At 38.9% G+C, this 14,742-nt stretch overlaps 1 long non-coding RNA gene across 1 annotated transcript in view; it reads right to left on the reverse strand.

Annotated features, from left to right (window-relative positions):
* Positions 1-446: 446 nt before the first annotated feature.
* Positions 447-14,742, reverse strand: part of LOC120094717 (uncharacterized) — a 28,048-nt gene continuing 13,752 nt past the window's right edge. The window contains exon 3 of the long non-coding RNA XR_005489231.2: positions 447-931. This is a non-coding gene — a long non-coding RNA (uncharacterized LOC120094717). The remainder of the gene's footprint in view (positions 932-14,742) is intronic.

The raw sequence follows: 14,742 nt of genomic DNA on the forward strand, positions 1-14,742 counted from the left end.
TTCTATTTTTTTTATTTACATTTCAAATGTTATCTCCTTTCCTGGTTTCCCATCCATAAAGCCCCTATCTCATACCCACTCTTCCTTCTTCTATGAGGGTTTTCCCCCCAACCACCCACCCCTTCCCACTTCCCTGCCCTAACATTCCTCTACACTGGGGGGTCCATCCTTGGCAGAACCAAGGGCTTCTCTTCCCTTTGGTGCCCAACAAGGCCATCCTCTGCTACATACACAACTGGAGCCATGGGTCTGTCCATGTGTAGTCTTTGGGTAGTGGTGTAGTCCCTGGGAGCTCTGGTTGGTTGGCATTGTTGTTCTTATGGGGTTACAAACCCTTTCAGCTCTTTCAATCCTTTCTCTGACTCCTCCAATGGGGACCCCATTCTCAGTTAAATGTACCACATTTTCTGACAATAACTTTCTAAGGAAGCCTGTACTAGGGTTTAAGTGTCATACTTTTCAAAGCCAAATATAGAATTTGTATCCAACCTGAGCCTATTTGCTACATTGAGAATCTATTTTCAAAAGCATGTGGAAGATGCACAAAGCTGGCTGATCATCTGTGTAGGTTTCTATTCTATCTCAGAACTCCCTTCAATAAAGGTTAATGCATGCACATAATCAATGTTGTTTTTACACAAAGTCAAGAGACAAGAGCAAAATTCTGTTGGCTGGGGGTGTGGAGATGTTGACAGCAGTGAAACTTGCCTCCAAGTACATGAGAGAGCAGAAGATGTCCATTCACAAGAGCTGGAGTGGTGATGGAGCACATCAGCCCTACTCCTCAGCACCACAGCCTCACTTGACAGGATGCCTACATCCTCCATAAGGGCACTCTTGATGACTGAGTGGGTAGATCATTCTAGATATTTTTGGAAAGGCACTAAGCAATACAATTATCAATGTGCTTCTGACTCAGCTCTTTGAGTACCTGAAAAACAAATGAATAAATTTTCTTTTATCTTATGGCTACTTATGTTGATTGAGGTAAGGTTTCTTTACTGTTTGCTGATACATGCACCAGACTAAGTGGCCCATGGGCTTCTGCAGAAGTTCTTGTCCTCCCTCCCATATTGCCACAAAAACAATGGTACTGCAGATATTCAGTATTCCATCTGGGTTTACTTGGGTCTTGGAATTTGAACTCAAGTCCTCGTATTTGCATAGAAAATGCTTTACCCAGTGAGTTCTCGTCCAAGCTCTGAATAAATATTCTATGTTCACCTGTTTCCCTTGTGTGGATTCGGAGAAGTGATCCAAATAGAAAATGGAAGAATGCATCTTATTGTCAATGTACTGACTGTTTACATTCAATGTGGTTTGGGGGTCCGACGATAACAGTTTTAAGTTACCATCATTGTTCAATTCCCTACCAGAGGGAGTTCAATAACAGTGACTTTTCTTCTGCTCTTTTTTGGGGTAAACAATAGGCTGTCTATAAAGATACTTATTTCCTAAGTGTCTGAGAAAGCTACAGAGAAGCTTTAACCAGTCGTGGATTTGTTTTTCTGATCTATGACTTCCTCTCAGCCCCTATGAACTTAAAAGCAAAACAAGAACTAAACTACCCATAGAATTACATTTTCTTCCTGTGTCTCAAAACTCATTCTGCTTTCCTGTGTATTTATTCAATTTTGCTGCACTTTTATAATGAAGCATCACATCAGAACTTTCTGGGATCTTTCTATCAATACAGAAAAGAAATACTTGGAGAAAAGGAATTGGCTGGTTTATGACAACAGTGTCATTGAGAATCTTGAGAGTCTCAGATTTTCATCTGTTTCCATCTGTTGATAACACAAGCTATATGTACTTTGAATACTATCACGTGTTAATATTAAAGTATAAATAAGTGTGCAGAAATGATCAGAGGTCCTTATTTAGTGAATTACTTAATCTAAGCTAAAACATTTCTTTAAGATATCAATTTTAGGGCTAGGGAGATGACTCCATGATTAAAAACAATTATAGCTCTTGCACAGTTTTGGGGTTCAATTGCACATACCCACATGTCTGCTCACAACTGCCCATAACTCCAATTCAAGTATCCAACAGCCAATTCTGGCCTCTACCAACACCTACATGCAGATGCTATGCTTAAGTACATACAGGTACATACACAAATGCCCAGATAAATAAAAATTAATTAAAATGTCAATATCTCTTTTTTGTGACAAGAGATAATATTTGAAAGTAAACTGATATCAAGCTCTGAAAGATTTTAGTTTTGATGACTTTTAGAAATATACTTGTCAAAAAGCAAAAATCCATTTTAAGTCATTTTAACAGCCGGAAGCAAATATATGCTCCTTAGAAAGGAGACCTATCAGCCATGAAAAATATTTGAACACTATAAATGTTCAGTGCTGAAGAGGATATTGTATTTTAGTATTAAGTTGCTTCGTTTTTTATAGCGCCTGTTACCATGGCAACCAGGTGCTGCAACCAAACCCAATGGAGGTCACACTTGCTATTTACCCAAATTGCTACTGAGAGCATGTAGTCTTATAGATTTTTCTTTTTGAAGTATTCGATTAAGGACTTTTCTTAAGGAATTCAAAAGTAGAGAAATGGCATTTTTTTTGACCCAGTGAGGCAGAATTGTTATGTGTACACAGTTCTCTGCAGGTAATATAATAGTTATACACAGGCTAAAGGATTTTCAAAAGCAAAAGTGATTTGTGGATAAATAAGGCCCACTGATCATATACATTTATCTACTCCTTCCCGGAACCACTTTCCAAAACAACAACAGACAAAAAGTGCATAGCTCTATGCCTCCACCAGAAGATAAGGGAGCAGGAAAGGAGATGAAAGCAATCCAGGCTGTCAGCAGAATTGTGAGGGCTGAAGAGTGGAGGGGTGAGTCATAGCCAATGTAACAGAGCAGGGATGCTCAAACCAAATTGTCTACTGGAGGTGGAGAGAGTGGCAATCACAAATAAGCTGATTCATCCTTGCACCTCAGAGGAACACTGATGGAAGAGATGAGAGTCTTCAAAATGGAGCATAAGCTACAACTAAGACCTAGTCATATTCACACCCCCAAGTTTGCATCCCAAACACAGAGCCCAGCTGAAGTAGAATTGTGCTTGAGATAAACACGAGAATCATGATACTAAGGAGCAAATTCCCAACCAGCTTCCTGCCCACTGAGCTGTCAGGCAGCTACCATCCAGTACCAACCAGTGAATGTTATTTCTTGGGAAATACGTAAAGTACTTCTCTTTAAATTATCATATCACTGTAGTATTAGACTTTCAAAAGTATATACTAATATTCATGAGAAATGCAAACAACTGACCAATAGCAAGAAAGAGCTGCTTAAAACCTGTGCCTGAGCTCTAGGTCTCATATGTACTATCGAGTAAGGGGCTTCATCATGCACCCCACCACTCCATTATGTACATCTAACAGCATGTGGCTGAACTCATCCTGTTTTCATGGGAGCAGACACAGAGAGGCAAAATGATCCTTGAGATCTTCAGGTAACTCTACACTGTAAGAAGAGTTTCAAATAATGTGGGTCAAGCCTACTCTCTAGGACATACCAAGATGTAGTGAGGTGGACTCTGGTAGTCTAACCATTATCTCAGACTAACCTTTTCTTTCCATATCCTCTCGAGGAGATTACAAAAGGAGATGTCTTAGAAGAAAGGAGATAAAAGAAGAGAAAATTTTTGTTGGAATCCCTATCCTTGACACCATCCCATCTAAAGTAGAGGGAAGTGCACAGTTTTAAGATGGGATATTTGTCCTGCTTATAAGCTAAGAAAGAATACAGTAGTTTAAATAGCTGTTATAACAGCTAATCATAGCGTTTACATTTTAAAACAATGCACATTTATTAGTCTCCAGTTTTAGGAATGAGAATTCTGTAATGTCTCATCAAAGCTGCAATCAATGTGTTTACATAGTAGCAATCCTTTCTGAAGGTACCAGAGGAAAAAATTTCCTTGGCACCTATAGTGTGGAGAAAATTAGTTTATTCTTTGATTTATGTACCCTTTCTCTGTCTTCATAGAACACGAGAGCCTGCATATGTCTGTGCTGGTTCCTCTGCATATGTGTTATTGCTATTAAATTGGGACTCCTAATAGAGGGAGTAGGGGTATCTTATACTCTTTCACCAGTTCTTGGCATTCTTTTCCTCCTACTGTGATGCCTCTCCCAGTCCTGATATGAAAGACTTAGTCTTATTGCCTAGTCTTATTGAAACTTGTTATGCTATATTTGATTGATATCCCTGGGAGGCCTGATCTTTTTTGAAGAACAGAGGAGTAGCTATGAGGGAAACGAGAGGTAGGATGGGGGCCAAGAAAAGTGGAGGGAGGAGCAACTTTTGTTGGGATGTATTGTATGAGAGCATACCACACCCAAGATAGGATGAGATAGATAGATAGATAGATAGATAGATAGATAGATAGATAGATAGATAGATAGATAGATAGATAGAACAATAGCTAGTTGATTGGTCTCACATTGCACTGTATTACCCTCCTCTGCTTTCTTCTTCCACACTGAAAGATTCTTATGAGTATATCTGGCCCACTTTTGTCTAAGATAATCTATCTGTGATGAACTGGAGTGTCCTTGTATTTGGTGTACAGACGTTAAGAATTTCCATTCCCTGGATTTTTCCTTTAATGAGCATGTAGTGCTCGCTCTTCCCTTTCTCCTCTGATTAGTTTTGAAGTCTATTTTGTCAGATATTACAATGGCTTGATAGGCCCATTCACTTGAAATACTTTTATCATCTTTTTACCTGGAGAAATTTTTCTTGATAGTAAGGTGTGTTTCTTGGATACTGTAGAAGGATGAATCTGTTTTCATTTTCATTCTGTAAGTCTTGTCTTTTTACTGGGGAATTGAGAACTTCAATGATGAAAGTAATCAATGAACACTTAATTTCTGTTTATTTGTTGTTGCTGTGTGTGTGTGTGTGTGTGTGTGTGTGTGTGTGTGTGTTTCCACCCTTTTGACTTGCTGGTCTAGGATTAATGAGTCCCTGAATTTTCTTGGGTGTGGTTAATCTTTTAGGTTGGAGTTTTCCTTCTAGAACCTTCAGTGGGGCTAGATTTATAAGTAGCTATTGCTTGAACTCGGCTTTATCATGGAATATATTATTTTCTACATCTATTGTGGTTGAAGGTCTTGCTGAGTATAGTAGTTAGAGCTTGTATCTATGGTTTCTTTTGAGTCTGCAGCACATCTATCTGGACCCTTCTGGCTTTTAGAGTCTCTATTAAGAACTCAGGTGTAATTCTACTAGGTCTGCCTTTATAGGTTACTTGGGTCTTTTTTTCACCCTTACGGCTTTTAATAGTTTTTCTTTGTTCTGTGCATTTAGTCTTTTGATTATTCTATGGCAAGGAAATTTTCTTTCTTGGTCCAATCTACTTGGTATTCTGTATTATTCTTTTATCTTGGTAGGCATCTCCTTCTTTTTTTTTTTTTATTTTTTTTTTTTATTAACTTGAGTATTTCTTATATACATTTCGAGTGTTATTCCCTTTCCCGGTTTCCGGGCAGACATCCCCCTCCCCCCTCCTTTTCCTTATGGGTGTTCCCCTCCCAACCCTCCCCCCATTGCCGCCCTCCCCCCATAGACTAGTTCACTGGGGGTTCAGTCTTAGCAGGACCCAGGGCTTCCCCTTCCACTGGTGCTCTTACTAGGATATTCATTGCTACCTATGGGGTCAGAGTCCAGGGTCAGTCCATGTATAGTCTTTAGGTAGTGGCTTAGTCCCTGGAAGCTCTGATTGCTTGGTATTGTTGTACTTTTGGGGTCTCGAGCCCCTTCAAGCTCTTCCAGTTCTTTCTCTGATTCCTTCAATAGGGGACCTATTCTCAGTTCAGTGGTTTGCTGCTGGCATTCACCTCTGTATTTGCTGTATTCTGGCTGTGTCTCTCAGGAGAGATCTACATCCGGCTCCTGTCGGTCTGCACTTCTTTGCTTCATCCATCTTGTCTAATTGGGTGGCTGTATATGTATGGGCCACATGTGGGGCAGGCTCTGAATGGGTGTTCGTTCAGTCTCTGTTTTAATCTTTGCCTCTCCCTTCCCTGCCAAGGGTATTCTTTTTCCTCATTTAAAGAAGGAGTGAAGCATTCACATTTTGATCATCCGTTTTGAGTTTCGTTTGTTCTAGGGATCTAGGGTAATTCAAGCATTTGGGCTAATAGCCACTTATCAATGAGTGCATACCATGTATGTCTTTCTGTGATTGGGTTAGCTCACTCAGGATGATATTTTCCAGTTCCAACCATTTGCCTACGAATTTCATAAACTCGTTGTTTTTGATAGCTGAGTAATATTCCATTGTGTAGATGTACCACATTTTCTGTATCCATTCCTCTGTTGAAGGGCATCTGGGTTCTTTCCAGTTTCTGGCTATTATAAATAAGGCTGCGATGAACATAGTGGAGCACGTGTCTCTTTTATATGTTGAGGCATCTTATGGGTATATGCCCAAGAGAGGTATAGCTGGATCCTCAGGCAGTTCAATGTCCAATTTTCTGAGGAACCTCCAGACTGATTTCCAGAATGGTTTTACCAGTCTGCAATCCCACCAACAATGGAGGAGTGTTCCTCTTTCTCCACATCCTCGCCAGCATCTGCTGTCACCTGAGTTTTTGATCTTAGCCATTCTCACTGGTGTGAGGTGAAATCTCAGGGTTGTTTTGATTTGCATTTCCCTTATGACTAAAGATGTTGAACATTTCTTTAGGTGTTTCTCAGCCATTCGGCATTCCTCAGCTGTGAATTCTTTGTTTAGCTCTGAACCCCATTTTTTAATAGGGTTATTTGTTTCCCTGCGGTCTAACTTCTTGAGTTCTTTGTATATTTTGGATATAAGGCCTCTATCTGTTGTAGGATTGGTAAAGATCTTTTCCCAATCTGTTGGTTGCCGTTTTGTCCTAACCACAGTGTCCTTTGCCTTACAGAAGCTTTGCAGTTTTATGAGATCCCATTTGTCGATTCTTGATCTTAGAGCATAAGCCATTGGTGTTTTGTTCAGGAAATTTTTTCCAGTGCCCATGTGTTCCAGATGCTTCCCTAGTTTTTCTTCTATTAGTTTGAGTGTGTCTGGTTTGATGTGGAGGTCCTTGATCCACTTGGACTTAAGCTTTGTACAGGGTGATAAGCATGGATCGATCTGCATTCTTCTACATGTTGCCCTCCAGTTGAACCAGCACCATTTGCTGAAAATGCTATCTTTTTTCCATTGGATGGTTTTGGCTCCTTTGTCAAAAATCAAGTGACCATAGGTGTGTGGGTTCATTTCTGGGTCTTCAATTCTATTCCATTGGTCTATCTGTCTGTCTCTGTACCAATACCATGCAGTTTTTATCACTATTGCTCTGTAATACTGCTTGAGTTCAGGGATAGTGATTCCCCCTGAAGTCCTTTTATTGTTGAGGATAGCTTTAGCTATCCTGGGTTTTTTGTTATTCCAGATGAATTTGCAAATTGTTCTGTCTAACTCTTTGAAGAATTGGATTGGTATTTTGATGGGGATTGCATTGAATCTGTAGATTGCTTTTGGTAAAATGGCCATTTTTACTATATTAATCCTGCCAATCCATGAGCATGGGAGATCTTTCCATCTTCTGAGGTCTTCTTCAATTTCTTTCCTCAGTGTCTTGAAGTTCTTATTGTACAGATCTTTTACTTGCTTGGTTAAAGTCACACCGAGGTACTTTATATTATTTGGGTCTATTATGAAGGGTGTCGTTTCCCTAATTTCTCTCTCGGCTTGTATCTCTTTTGTATAGAGGAAGGCAACTGATTTATTTGAGTTAATTTTATACCCAGCCACTTTGCTGAAGTTGTTTATCAGCTTTAGTAGTTCTCTGGTGGAACTTTTGGGATCACTTAAATATACTATCATGTCATCTGCAAATAGTGATATTTTGACCTCTTCTTTTCCGATCTGTATCCCCTTGATCTCCTTTTGTTGTCTGATTGCTCTGGCTAGAACTTCAAGAACTATATTGAATAAGTAGGGAGAGAGTGGGCAGCCTTGTCTAGTCCCTGATTTTAGTGGGATTGCTTCAAGTTTCTCTCCATTTAGTTTAATGTTACCAACTGGTTTGCTGTATATGGCTTTTACTATGTTTAGGTATGGGCCTTGAATTCCTATTCTTTCCAGGACTTTTATCATGAAGGGGTGTTGAATTTTGTCAAATGCTTTCTCAGCATCTAATGAAATGATCATGTGGTTCTGTTCTTTCAGTTTGTTTATATAATGGATCACGTTGATGGTTTTCCGTATATTAAACCATCCCTGCATGCCAGGGATGAAGCCTACTTGATCACGGTGGATGATTGTTTTGATGTGCTCTTGAATTCGGTTTGCCAGAATTTTATTGAGTATTTTTGCGTCGATATTCATAAGGGAAATTGGTCTGAAGTTCTCTTTCTTTGTTGTGTCTTTGTGTGGTTTAGGTATAAGAGTAATTGTGGCTTCGTAGAAGGAATTCGGTAGGGCTCCATCTGTTTCAATTTTGTGGAACAGTTTGGATAATATTGGTATGAGGTCTTCTATGAAGGTTTGATAGAATTCTGCACTAAACCCGTCTGGACCTGGGCTCTTTTTGGTTGGGAGACCTTTAATGACTGCTTCTATTTCCTTAGGAGTTATGGGGTTGTTTAACTGGTTTATCTGTTCCTGATTTAACTTCGATACCTGGTATCTGTCTAGGAAATTGTCCATTTCCTGAAGATTTTCAAATTTTGTTGAATATAGGTTTTTATAGTAAGATCTGATGATTTTTTGAATTTCCTCTGAATCTGTAGTTATGTCTCCCTTTTCATTTCTGATTTTGTTAATTTGGACGCACTCTCTGTGTCCTCTCGTTAGTCTGGCTAAGGGTTTATCTATCTTGTTGATTTTCTCAAAGAACCAACTTTTGGTTCTGTTGATTCTTTCTATGGTCCTTTTTGTTTCTACTTGGTTGATTTCAGCTCTGAGTTTGATTATTTCCTGCCTTCTACTCCTCCTGGGTGTATTTGCTTCTTTTTGTTCTAGAGCTTTTAGGTGTGCTGTCAAGCTGCTGACATATGCTCTTTCCTGTTTCTTTCTGCAGGCACTCAGCGCTATGAGTTTTCCTCTTAGCACAGCTTTCATTGTGTCCCATAAGTTTGAGTATGTTGTATCTTCATTTTCATTAAATTCTAAAAAGTTTTTAATTTCTTTCTTTATTTCTTCCTTGACCAGGTTATCATTGAGTAGAGCATTGTTCAATTTCCACGTATATGTGGGCATTCTTCCCTTATTGTTATTGAAGACCAGTTTTAGGCCGTGGTGGTCCGATAGCACGCATGGGATTATTTCTATCTTTCTGTACCTGTTGAGGCCCGTTTTTTGACCAATTATATGGTCAATTTTGGAGAAAGTACCATGAGGAGCTGAGAAGAAGGTATATCCTTTTGCTTTAGGATAGAATGTTCTATAAATATCCGTTAAGTCCATTTGGCTCATGACTTCTCTTAGTCTGTCGACATCACTGTTTAATTTCTGTTTCCATGATCTGTCCATTGATGAGAGTGGGGTGTTGAAATCTCCCACTATTATTGTGTGAGGTGCAATGTGTGTTTTGAGCTTTAGTAAGGTTTCTTTTATGTATGTAGGTGCCCTTGTATTTGGGGCATAGATATTGAGGATTGAGAGTTCATCTTGGTGGATTTTTCCTTTGATGAATATGAAGTGTCCTTCCTTATCTTTTTTGATGACTTTTAGTTGGAAATTGATTTTATTTGATATTAGAATGGCTACTCCAGCTTGCTTCTTCTGACCATTTGCTTGGAAAGTTGTTTTCCAGCCTTTCACTCTGAGGTAGTGTCTGTCTTTGTCTCTGAGGTGTGTTTCCTGTAGGCAGCAGAATGCAGGGTCTTCGTTGCGTATCCAGTTTGTTAATCTATGTCTTTTTATTGGGGAGTTGAGGCCATTGATATTGAGAGATATTAAGGAATAGTGATTATTGTTTCCCTTTATATTCATATTTGGATGTGAGGTTATGTTTGTGTGCTTTCATTCTCTTTGTTTTGTTGCCAAGACGATTAGTTTCTTGCTTCTTCTAGGGTATAGCTTGCCTCCTTATGTTGGGCTTTACCATTTATTATCCTTTGTAGTGCTGGATTTGTAGAAAGATATTGTGTAAATTTGGTTTTGTCATGGAATATCTTGGTTTCTCCATCAATGTTAATTGAGAGTTTTGCTGGATATAGTAACCTGGGCTGGCATTTGTGTTCTCTTAGGGTCTGTATAACATCAGTCCAGGATCTTCTGGCCTTCATAGTTTCTGGCGAGAAGTCTGGTGTGATTCTGATAGGTCTCCCTTTATATGTTACTTGACCTTTTTCCCTTACTGCTTTTAATATTCTTTCTTTATTTTGTGCGTTTGGTGTTTTGACAATTATGTGACGGGAGGTGTTTCTTTTCTGGTCCAATCTATTTGGAGTTCTGTAGGCTTCTTGTATGCCTATGGGTATCTCTTTTTTTAGGTTAGGGAAGTTTTCTTCTATGATTTTGTTGAAGATATTTACTGGTCCTTTGAGCTGGGAGTCTTCACTCTCTTCTATACCTATTATCCTTAGGTTTGATCTTCTCATTGAGTCCTGGATTTCCTGTATGTTTTGGACCAGTAGCTTTTTCCGCTTTACATTATCTTTGACAGTTGAGTCAATGATTTCTATGGAATCTTCTGCTCCTGAGATTCTCTCTTCCATCTCTTGTATTCTGTTGGTGAAGCTTGTATCTACAGCTCCTTGTCTCTTCTTTTGGTTTTCTATATCCAGGGTTGTTTCCATGTGTTCTTTCTTGATTGCTTCTATTTCCATTTTTAATTCCTTCAACTGTTTGTTTGTGTTTTCCTGGAATTCTTTCAGGGATTTTTGCGATTCCTCTCTGTAGGCTTTTACTTGTTTATTAATGTTTTCCTGTGCTTCCCTAAGTGTGTTCATGTCTTTCTTGAAGTCCTCCAGCATCATGATCAAATATGATTTTGAAACTAGATCTTGCTTTTCTGGTGTGTTTGGATATTCCGTGTTTGCTTTGGTGGGAGAATTGGGCTCCGATGATGCCATGTAGTCTTGGTTTCTGTTGCTTGGGTTCCTGCGCTTGCCTCTCGCCATCAGATTATCTCTAGTGTTACTTTGTTCTGCTATTTCTGACAGTGGCTAGACTGTCCTATAAGCCTGTGTGTCAGGAGTGCTGTAGACCTGTTTTCCTCTCTTTCAGTCAGTTATCGGGACAGAGTGTTCTGCTTTCGGGCGTGTAGTTTTTCCTCTCTACAGGTCTTCAGCTGTTCCTGTGGGCCTGTGTCTTGAGTTCACCAGGCAGCTTTCTTGCAGCCGAAAATTTGGTCTTACCTGTGGTCCTGAGGCTCAAGTTCGCTCATGGGATGCTGCCCACGGGCTCTCTGCAGCGGCAGCAATCAGGAAGACCTGTGCCGCCCCTTCCGGGAGCTTCAGTGCACCAGGGTTCCAGATGGTCTTTGGCTTTTTCCTCTGGCGTCCGAGATGTGTGTGCAGGGAGCAGTCTCTTCTGGTTTCCCAGACTTGTCTGCCTCTCTGAAGGTTTAGCTCTCCATCCCACGGGATTTGGGTGCAGAGAACTGTTTATCCGGTCTGTTTCTTTCAGGTTCCGGCGGTGTCTCAGGCGCAGGGGTCCTGCCGCTCCTGGGCCCTCCCCCACGGGAGCCCAGAGGCCTTATACAGTTTCCTCTTGGGCCAGGGATGTGGGCAGGGGTGAGCAGTGTTGGTGGTCTCTTCCGCTCTGCAGCCTCCGGAGTGCCCACCTGACCAGGTGATTGGGTCTCTCTCTCACCGGGTCTGGGAGCAGAGAGCTGCTGCCGGCATCTCCTTCTTTAGGTTAGGGAAATCTTCTCTAATTTTGTTGAAAATATTTTCTGTGTCTTTGATATGAGTTTCTTTTTCTTTCTCCATTCCTATTCCTCTTATACTGGTCTTTTAATAGCATCCCAGATTTTCTGGATGCTTTGTTTTTGTTTTTCTTTTTTTTCAACGATGTCTCCATTTCTTCTATGCCATTTTTAGTACCTGAGGTCTGTCTTCCATTTCTTGTATTCCATTAGTGAAACTTGCCTCTCAGGTTTCTGTAAGAGGCTCTAAATTTTTCATTTCCGTATTTTCTTCAGTTTTGGTTTTCTTTATTGATTTTATTTCCACTTTTAGGTATTGAACAATTTTATTCACTTTCTTCCATTGTTGACCTCCACACACTAATAATGGGATTCAGTACCCAACTCTCACCACGACAGGTCATCAAGACAAAAACTAAACAGGGAAATGCTGGAGCTAAATGACATTATGAACCAAATGGACATAACAGATATTTAGAGAACATTTGACCCAAACACGAAAGAATATACCTTCTTCTCATCACCTCAAAGATAAATCAATTTTTATAAAATCGACCATACACTTTATCAGAAAGCAAGTCTTAACAGAAACAAGAAAATTGAAAGAACACCCTCCAATATTAGACTACCAGATATTAAAATTGTATATCATCAATAACAAATAGAACAGAAAACGTACAAACTCATGGAAACTGAAGAACTCTTTACTGAATGAAAAATGGCTGAAAACAGAAATTAAGAAATTAAAGACCTTTTATAATTTATTGAAAATGAATATACAGCATACTTCTGAGACACAATGAACGCAGCACTAAAAGACAACTTCATAGCATTAAGTGCCTATATTTTAAAAAATGGAGAGATCTCATACTAGTAATTTAAGAGCCTACCTGAAAGCTCTAAAGCAAAAAAGGTGACCACAACCAAGAGGAGTAGACAGTACGAAATAATAAAACTCATGGCTAAAATAAAAGAAATAGAAACAATAACAACAACAATACAATGCAATACAATACAATACAATACAATACAAACAATGAAACGGAGTTGGTTCTTTGAGAAAATCAGCAAGATTGAAAAATCCTTATCTAAATTATCTAACAGGAGGACCGAGAATATCCACATTAACAGAATTATAGGAAAAAGGGGGACATAACAACAGACACTAAGGAAATCAAAGCCTCATAAGGACACACTTTCAAAGCCTGTACTCCAACAAATTGAAAAATAATAATGATAGATAATAAATAATTTTAACAATCCATACCACTTAGCAACGTTAAATTAAGATGAGGTAAGCAGTGTAAACAGACCTATAATCTATGATGAAATATAAGCATAATTAAAAGTCTACCAAGCCCCAAAGGCCCGGGGCGACATGGTTTTAACACATACCTCTACCACATTTTCACAAAACAGTTAGTGCCAGTACTACTCAAATGACAAAATGGAAATAGAAGGGACATTGTTCAATTCATTTACAAAGCTACAGTTATCTTGACAGCAAAACTATATGAAGACTCAAAAAAGAAAGTGTTACAGATCAATTTCCCCCAATAAACACAGATGGAAAATTCTCAATAACGTAGTTTCAAAGAGGATCCACGAACAAATAATAACGATCACTCACCATAAACAAGTAGGTTCTATCCCATACATAAACCAGTAAAAATATTATGGAAACAAACTAAAAAGTTAAAAACTACATGAGCATCACATTACAAGCAATATTGTCCACCTCTTTATGACGATAGTTTTGGATAGATTAGCTATTCAAAGACACCACCTCAGCATAATAAGGTCAGATTACTGTAAGCCCATATCCAACAACAACTTAAACGTAAGTGCAAAGCAATTCCAACAAATTCAAAAATATAATAATAAGAAGAAATAAGACATACCTATTCAATATAGTACTTGAAGTCTCAGAGCAATAAGGCAACTTAAGGAGATCAAAGGGAATACAAATGAGAAAGGCAGAGATTAATGTATGTTTCTTTACGATATGACTGTATATATAGGTGACCCAAAAAATTCTACTAGGAACCTCCCTCAGCTCATAAATACTTTCTGTAATTTGATTGGATACAAAATTAACTCAGAAATAATAGAAACTTTCCTATATACAAATGATAAATATTCTAAAAAAAACAGAAACCAGGGAAATAATTTTCACAATAGCCTCAAATAATATAAAATAGTTTGGGATAACTGTAGTCAAGCAAGTAAAAGACTTGTATGACATTGAAGAAATAAATTAAAGAAGATATAAGATGAAATGCTCTCCAATGCTCATGAATCGGTAGGCTAAATAGAGTAAAACTGACCCTCTTACCAAAAGCAACCTGCAGATTCAGTGCAATCCTTATCAAAATTCCAACACAATTATTCACAGACCTGGAAAGGGCAGTTTTCAGCGTCATATAGAAACATAAAAAACCCAGAATAGCTAAACCAATCCTGAAGAATAAAAGAGCTGCAGGAAGTGTCACCATCCCTGACCTTAAATGTCACTATTGGAACATTAGTAATAAGTGCGTGGCACTGACATAAAAACAGACATGCTGACGGATGGAATCAAACTGAAGACACAGCCATAAACCCATGCACCTATGGACTCCTGATTTTTTTTTAATGAAGAAGAAACAAAATACACACTGGGAAAAAGAAAGCATCTTCAACAAATGGTGCTGTTAAAAATGGATGGCTGCATGTAGAATGGTCCAAATAGATCCGTCCTCACTCTGCATAAAACTCTTTTTCCAAATGGATCAACGACCTCAATGGACCTTTCTGTATCCATTCCTCTGTTGAAGGACATCTGGGTCCTTTCCAGCTTCTGGCTATTATAAA

Source organism: Rattus norvegicus, chromosome 9, assembly GCF_036323735.1.
Source record: "Rattus norvegicus strain BN/NHsdMcwi chromosome 9, GRCr8, whole genome shotgun sequence".
NCBI classification, from domain to species: Eukaryota; Metazoa; Chordata; class Mammalia; order Rodentia; family Muridae; genus Rattus; species Rattus norvegicus.